Source organism: Danio rerio, chromosome 14, assembly GCF_049306965.1.
Source record: "Danio rerio strain Tuebingen ecotype United States chromosome 14, GRCz12tu, whole genome shotgun sequence".
NCBI lineage: Eukaryota > Metazoa > Chordata > Actinopteri > Cypriniformes > Danionidae > Danio > Danio rerio.
Window position 1 is genome coordinate 58,845,150 of NC_133189.1, and position 9,342 is coordinate 58,854,491.

General features: G+C 38.8%; 1 long non-coding RNA gene across 1 annotated transcript; it reads left to right on the forward strand.

The window, feature by feature from the left end:
* Positions 1–1,151: 1,151 nt before the first annotated feature.
* On the forward strand, positions 1,152–2,575 carry LOC141377502 (uncharacterized). The gene is made up of 4 exons (XR_012389692.1): positions 1,152–1,280; positions 1,957–2,014; positions 2,130–2,194; positions 2,311–2,575. It is a non-coding gene; the product is annotated as an uncharacterized lncRNA (long non-coding RNA).
* Positions 2,576–9,342: the final 6,767 nt, after the last annotated feature.

Here is a 9,342-nt window from a genome sequence, read left to right on the forward strand (position 1 = left end):
AGGGTGTGTGTGTGTGTGTGTGTGTGCATCTGAACAAGCTAATCAATGTCTTCAAGATCAGTGCAATACTACAGACTACAGGCAGGTGTGTTTGATTTGGGTTGAAGCTCAACATCAGGAGAGGCAAACACCAGGAGCCCTCAAGACTGAAGAGTTCAACCCTGACAGACGGACAGACGGATGGACCAACAGACAGACAGACAGACAGACAGACAGACAGACAGTTCGTGATATTTCAGTCTGTATTTACATTAATTAATGTGGCAGATGATTTTATCTAACGTGACTAAGAAGGAGGAGAACCGGATCATCAGTGTAATGAACTGAGCAGAGCTGACAGTACTGTGTCTCAGATTGAAAAGGGAGGGATTAAGCAGACAGTGTATAGGGGTTGATTGATTGATTGAGAGCTCCAGGTTGATTTAGTATTAATGGAGGATTTTTCAGCTCTCTTGAAGATGAGGAACTTGTACTCAAATGATGAGTAAGAACTTAAAGTTTTTCTGACAGTTATCTGTATTTTTCATCTTGATCTCACGAGGAAACGTAAGTATTTTATGTATTGTTAGTTTAGTGGCTAATTCATACAAATTCATATGAATTCAGTCACACGAAAATGCACGATTTTAAAAAGGAGGCGTGGCACCAAACCCCACCCCTGACCCAAACCGTCATTGGGTGATGAGCACATCGTACTAAATTACAGGAATTAAATCATACGAATTCATACAATTAGCCACTCAATTAAAAAGTTAGGAATTGCGGTGAGATTGTGCCGGTATTTTATGTACAGCTGTCTTAATTCTGAAGATGTGCTGTAATGGAAATCTCTCTTTCATTCCTGCATGTTCTCTCAGAGTACTGTTAGAGTTTGCAGCACTTCTGTGTCGACAGGAACGTCTACACTCAAAAAAATGAATTATGGCTTTAGTTGGTCCAAAGAATGTAACTATGTTTGAATTAAACAATTCGCTTATGTTTGTGTATTAAAAATAAAAGTGTTGTGTTGGAAAAAATGAGAAAAAGTAAGTTTTCACATTTAAACAGCTCGCTTATGTAACATGAATGCAAGGGAGTTGTGTTGCTTCTGCAGTACTGCATTTTGGTCAATAGGTGGAGTAATATCTGCACATGCGCAGTTTCAAAACAACACAGGAAGTAAGAAGATTCAAACCACAACGATCACTCTCAGCTCGGCGCCATATTATGGGAATCAAAAGATGAAGATTACAGTACAAATTGAGAACGTGCACAAAGCTTTCCCCAATGTGGACACACAGGTGAGATTTTTTTTTTAACTTTTTATGTATTTATACTGAGGCTGTGACAACATTTGAGTCATTAATGTACTCTCTTGTAATACTATGTTGTGTTTGTGTATAGTATTGCTATGAAATTGCCATGTTCCCTGTGTCTTTTCCACATTATAGACAGATAAATGTATAGTTTGTTTTGCATTCCTGTGAAATTTTATACTTGGTATATATTAACTCCCCCAGAATAAAGTTGCAAATGTTGGTAGTAAGGAATAGTCATGTTAGAATAGTCTAAGCTTTTCACTCATCATAGCACACGTGCTGCTGATAATGTGACAATAAAAGTGTTTTGATTTTTTATTTGATTTGATAGTCTTTATTTTAAATGAGTGTCAAGCAGTTTGTCAAGTTTGAATGCCAGTTTTGATAACTTACATAATATTAATTAAAATGTGGTGTTGGCACATTGTTATTTATTATTTAATTGTATTCAAGCCTGTTAACTTAAAAAAAAAAATCTTGACAAGCATATGTGACACTTAAATAGCATGACATCTAGCATGATGACATATTTAACGTAAGCTTATTTGTTTGGTCATCTAACACGTTTAAATTTTTAAGTTTAGTAGTTTGCTATTTATATTATTATATTTTATTATTTTAAATCTTTGCTCACTCACATCTATTTTCTCCCTCACAGGTTTACAGCTCAACCTCTAAAGTCCCATATCTGGCTGAGGAGACTGTGGATCATCCAGGTACTATGCCTTTAGATGCCTATACACACATTGAAATGATGTACAGTAAAAATTACTAGTAATTTTAACTAATAATTATTTAGTAAATTACTAATTGTCATTTCATGTCATTTAGAACATCACCAGTGGAAAAAAAAGGTGTGAATGCATCCTCAAAGCCCCTAAGTGAGGGAGTACATGGTAAGCTATTTTATTTTATTGTTTTAAACATTTTGTATTTTCCTCTTAAACCAATCCCTCCTTTCACCTTTGATCTGTTGGTAAATGTTTTATTTTTTACCTGACTTTTTTTTTAGGATGCTGGGCATGATGAAGCGCAAACCTTGATGTGCAACACCACCTTATGAATCTACAGTAGTTACATTAACATTTAGCAGACTCTTTTGTCTAAAGTGACTTACAATTGAGGACACATTCAGCAAATCAACGGGAAGAGGCGATACACCCAAGATGTGCTAATTATACAAAAAAATTTAAGAATTAAGAATGCTTCTACATGTGGTTTGTCAAGCCCACACACCTGTGTGAAGCAGACTTCATGCAAAATGTTTTGTTTTTTAGATATAGGGACTGGTTGTAAGAAAGTGTCTGGTGCAAATGTGCATAAAAGGTGCAAGTGTCAGAGAGATGAATGTGTGTAGCTATTGCATGTTCTGTGATGGTTGGTCTAATTTATGGTTTAGTGCTTTTCGTGTTACTTTGCTTTAAAATGTTAATCTTTCTTTGAACAACTGAAGTGTTATCTGCTTTTTCAGTGTAAAGAAGGTACAGCATAGTTTACAAAAGAAGACTTAATTTTTCTAAGTATATTTTTGATAAATCATTTGAAGGCAGGATATTATTTTATGTTTTTTGTAATATATGAATATATTATATTATGTTTTTTGTAATATATGAAAAGTATTATTTTGAAAAGTGTATTTTATGATGTTTTTGTAAGCATATTTTTAAAATAATTTATTGTTTTCAATTTACTTCATACTTGTATTACTATTATTTTTACTAGTATTGATATTTTAACTTATTGTAATAAGTGAAGATACAGATAAAGACAGTATTTGGATTTTGATAATCATTTTATTGCTGGAAAATGTGTAAAACTGTAAAAATGCTATTGAATAAACTCAATGAAACGGAAACTGTTTTTTTATTTGGTTAAACATAACAATATCAATTTTAGAATAATTGAACTTAAATAACTACATTGATTAAAGCTAAATTATAAATGTTACATTGATTGAACTAAACAACATTACATTACCTTTATGTAACTAACTTAAGTTCACTAAAATTAATATTCTTTCTTAAAGGTAACTTAACTCGGTTACGTGGAACCAGTGGACAAAAAAAAGTTAATTAACGCCAACATATCATTTTTTTGAGTGTACGCTAGACTGATATACAGCAGAAACAGCTTCACTATGAGCATCGTGTCTGAAGGACTGATCTGAGGTCAGGAACAGGTGAAAGTGATGGAACTGTGCAGAAGAACCACAGCGCAGAAATAAACCTCAGCAATCAGCTCCGATACAAGCCTGAAAACAGCAGAACACAGAGACACCAGCAGAGTGAGGTTGAGCGTACACACACACACACACACACACACACACACACACACACACACACACACACGCAATCACACACGCACGCACACACACGCACACACACGCACACACACACGCACACACACACACACACACACACACGCACACACACGCGCACACACACGCGCACACACACACGCACACACACACACGCTACCACAACCACACACGCACACACTACCACACACGCACACACTACCACAACCACACATGTGCACACACACACACACACACGCACGCACACACACACACACACACACACACACACGCACACACGCACACACACGCACACACACGCGCACACACACACGCACACGCACACTACCACAACCACACACGCACACACTACCACAACCACACACTACCACAACCACACACGTGCACACACACACACACGCACGCACACACACACACACACACACACACACGCACACACACACACGCGCGCACACACTCATGCACGCACACAAGCACGCACACTATCACAACCACACACGCACACACACACACACACTCTGTTGTTCAGTCTGGATCTGTGTGTGCTGTAATCTCTCCTGCAGCACAGATTGGACCAAAGTCTGTATTAAAGATTCTTCCAGCCCCAAATCTGCCCCGGAGGATCAGAACTCCATCTTTCCAAGAAGATCCATTATTAATGCATGCTAAATTATGCAGATCTTCTCTAATAGATCTTCACACTTTCTAAAACATTCTTCAGGAAATGTGTCCTACAGGGGCCGTAATTTTCTGCCAGAATTTGAGTCATTTTGATGGAAGAAAGTTTTATTTTTAGAGATGAGGCAGGATAAAGCCGCTCTTCATCACACCGGTGTAGAAGACTCTCCTGGAAAAAGTGTGTCTAGTGTGTGATCGCACAGAGGTGTAGTGTCAGAACACACTGATCAAGCAAACACACACACACACACACACACACACACACACACACACACACACACACACACACACACACACACACACACACACACACACCTGTTTGATATGGATCCCTCAATAGCTTGAAACAGCCGTGCATCTCTCCTGCTCTCCGTCTGTCTGCTGCCTGTGAAACTCAGTGATTGTGTTCAGCTAATATTTCATCTACAAGCGTTCTGCTACACACTTCATAAACCACCTACTCAGTTCCTCCTGCGTCTGACGTGGAGAGTTTGTGTTTAATCTGAACACAATGTCAGACAGATTTTACAGTTTCCAGACCGCACACTGCAGATCTCACACCTACTGCTATACAGGTGTCAGCCAATGCTAATCTGCTTTAATTTATTTACCACTGAACACTGCTGTCTGTCAAGATATTCAATAAAGCAGACAACATTATAAAGTCAATTACCTACAGTATATCATACACCTCTTCTGTTCACCTGAACACCTCTCAAATCTGTTTCAGGATATAATCAACAATACAGTATTATGAACACACACACACACACACACACACACACACACACACACACACACACACACACACACACACACACACACACACACACACACACACACACACCCATCGATGATCTTGCTCTTCAGTGTTTAGACTCTCAGTAATGATTTAAAAGCACACTGAACTGAACTGAACTGAGCTGAACTGAACTTACAAGAAACTGAACTACTCTATTCTACTCCTGAAGAAATGCAGATTATGTTTGTGGTCAGACGGTTTCATCTTTAGATTTTATAAGCTTTTATTTCCAGGAATAAATTGAGCAGTTTTGTGTTAGCGCAGTATCATATTCGATTTGTACTTGCTTTTCATTTAGCAGATTGTCCTGTCGGTTGTCGGTGTCTTCTTAAAGCAGTTCTGTCAGATGTTTGATTTCATTTTCCAGAAACCTTCTGCCATAATGCCGAGAAGCAAAAGCAGACGTGACGGATGATGTTGACCTCAGCTGAGCTGAATCATTCATGTAGTGTTATTTTACTATCAGCACTTGCAGATTCACCTCCACCCTATCAAATGCTGAAAACACCCGACTTGAACACATCCTTCAGCTCCTTCAGTCGATCTGCATCTGTGTGTGGATCAGTGCAGTAAAGGCACAGCCACACTGTTAGACATGTATGAGACTCACGGCTTCAGGATCTGTGTTGTGCTGTTAGTGAAAGCAGATTCAGCCTCAGGTAGTTTGATGAACCTGAAAGCAGAACGCTCCAGTTTCCCCCACAGGCCAAAGACATGCGGTACAGGTGAATTGTCCGTAGTGTATGAGTGTGAGTGTGTGTGTGACTGAGTGTGTGTGGATGTTTCCCAGAGATGTGTTGCGGCTGGAAGGGCATCCGCTGCCTAAAAACGTGCTGGATAAGTTGGCGGTTCATTCTGCTGTGGTGACCCCAGATTAATATAGGGACTAAGCCAAAAAGAAAATAAAAGAAGAGATAAATGAAATCAGAACACGAGCAGATTTACAGAGCGTCTCACAAAGAACTAAGATATACTGCAAAGCCTCACACATCAGTGGAGATCAGCAGTCACGGCCATCGGGAGAAGGACAGCTTTTCTTGACCATTTTAGCCTCGGGGTGTTCGGCTTGGCTTATTCTATTATGCAAATATTTACATATACATATACGGTGACATTCCTCCTAGATTACTCCAAATCCCTGAAATAATATTAGTTTATTTAGAGATCAGAGAAATGGACAAAGTCAGCATGCTCTGAATAAGCCAGATGTGAATCTGAAAAACCCACTGAATAAGAGAAATGCAAGATGAGATGAATCTGTAGCTCAATGCGTTTACGCTGTGACCCGTTTCAGATGCAGAGATCGTCGGTCTGTACAGGAGTGAAGGGCTCTTACAGGAGAAGAGGACCAGGCAATAGTTCCTCATGGAGCTCGTGTAGGGCTTTAATGATTTCTGTATTGCACAATCTCCAGTCCTGCGGCAAATCTAACCATTAACATTCACTAAACTCAGTCCACATCTTACGCTCAGATCAGAAGACACCGCAGCTGAAGGGATGAAAACAGAGAGTTTTACTGAACAGTAATTCTGTTTCTAATTCTTCCAGCAGTAGAGGAGAGTGTTTCAATCCAGACTGAGGAAGATCACTTCAAAGAACAGCGCATGAATTAAACACACACGGAGATCAAACGAAGATGAAGTCTGTAGGTAAAGCCTGTGTAAAATACAGTTCATTTATTTATTTCATTCTTCTTCCTCTTGGTGAAAGAGATGATCTGAGACAGAGCGACTGGCCTTTAATCTCCTCCAGTTCTGCTCTTCAGAGAAGGGAAAACAGCCATAAACTAAACAGACAGAAGAGCTCAAAACATGCCCGCTAATGGGAAAGATCATCAAATAAAGGAACATGAGGGATCTTCGAATGCAGAGTAAAGTCTCGCAGTGATGAAACAGCTCCATTTCTCCTTTTTAATTGTGGTAACACTTTATTTTACATTGACCTTGTTACCCGTTGCATGCACTCACTAACATAATGACAGTAAATAATGCATAATCACATGCACAAGCCTAAACCTCATCTTAAATTCACCATATAGTAAGTGCATCTAGTTGATTAATATGAGCCATTATTTAATCGCATGTTCACGCTGGTACAGGGACACTGTGTGAATTAAAGCATGAACGTGTGTGTTTGCCAGATTCACACTGAACGCCACAGATCTGCCTCTTCATTCATTTGGCCGACTGAGTCTGGTCTTTCCAGGATGATTTTCTGAAAGCTGCTGGAGTTTGTGTTTGTGTCTAACCTTCAGCTCATGGTTGGAGCTGCTCTTCAGTGAAACACAGCTAATACACATTAGACATTTATTCTGAACTCCACCACAGCATTTCTGTGCCTGATCTACTGACCGTCTTTCACATCGCTGCTCACCTGATTCTGCTGTTTATCTCTGTAAAGCTGCTTTTGACTATGAAACACAACAGAAATAATGTGAAAGATGACATGAACAAGACTAATAATGTTTGCCTCTTACTTTTTTATCCAGTTGATGTACATTTGCTGGTAACATGAATTAAACCATTTAATAACCTGAACTAAACTTGGGAATTTATTATCAAAGAAGTAATAATGTGTGATTTTATTATAGACAAATATCTTTATTTAATCTGTTTTAAAATGTATTTATTTCTGTTTCAGAGATGAATTTTCAGCATCATTTCATCCATCTTGATCACATTCAGAAATCATTCAATCATTTAACAATTAAGCATATTGAGCTTGTGTTTAATACAGTCCAACAGGCAATATGCAGAAGGGCTTTTAATGTGTCAGTAATCTGGGTCAAATGCTTCTGTATTTCATTACAATATCATTGTGTTTAACCCCCAGGGGTCGGAGACTGCGTGTACACGTTTTGATTTGTCTTCTCCTCATAACGCTGAACAGAACTTAATTTACACTTTCAGTTTTGGTTTACAGATAAAATCAGTACATCAATCGAATCTGTTAGGTGTCTAGTTTTTAATGTGTACGCTCACAATGACAACTAACGAGTGTGCTTTTGCAAAACAAGGTTTTTAGAAACGCGTCAGTAAAATGTGCTGAAACTCTGTGAAAACAATATATTTTTTAAGTGAACGCTACAGGGCGGTGTGACGCCGCTCCTCTTCGCACTCGCCGGCTGACAGGTCACCTCCGTTTGGAGGGCTTTCCTGATGCAACCAGTTTGTCCAGTTATCTCATCTTGTAGTGGCGGATTGGAGACCCGGAGGGGACCGACCGGGTTCTAGTTGGGGGAAGAGCCAAAAACAGAATAAATGCAACGATGCCCATGATCACAGAAATACTTGTGTTATATATATGAGGAAAAAAAGAGCACATTCAGCATGTTTTAATAAATAATTAATTATCTGTGCCCCTAATTCACCCGCTGAAAACACACACCTCATTTGGTCAAAATCTCCCACTGTCCAACATCTAATGCAGAGTGTTTAGTTTGTGTAAATCTGTGTAAAACAGGCCAAACCCTTGCGTTTCTAGTTAGTTATGCATTTATAAAGATGCCTGTGGTTCATGTTTTATTTAGGGCCGGCAGTGCATGCACCTGTGTTTATAACCTGGACATGTTGCTGTGGTCAAAACAAATTCTTTTTAGTTGTGTTCTTAAAGAAAAACATTTATATTTAACTGTTTTGAACTTAAATATATGAATCAAATAAAAATATTAATTAAACAAATTATATTAAATTGTAGCGAAAGAGACATTTTATTCAGTACCGCTTAAGTGTTTTTTCAGTGTATGTTTTCTTTTCTTTTCTCTTTAGTTTTACAATTGGGATTTACACCAAATCAGCTAATCATAATAACAACAAACATGCTGGACATGATAAAACTTTCCAGAAATGGGTCATTTACCATGGTCGTCATCTAGAAAGAGTCTCTCACACTGAAGCATTACAGTCAGCTAATTAAACGACTGACGCATCTGTCAAACTGTGCTTAACTCTGTAACTCGTAACTCATCCCGGCACTGAAACCTGTGGTTATAAAGTTTCCAGCAGCCCTTTTCACCAAGTGAAGTTGAGCGGCTAAGTATAGAGCATGGGCCCGTCAGCTCTTTATGTGGAGATAATCTGTTCACCGCAGGACTGTGATTTACTCTGTCAGGGAGGGTTTGTTCTGTTCTTGGGGTTAGCACGAGTTTGTGCTGCATGAAGCTGTGGAAACCAGCTCTCGTCTATGAAGGTTCAAAAGAGCAGCAACAAATTATCTCTGCACTGTGATTTCCTGAACATGCCAATTAA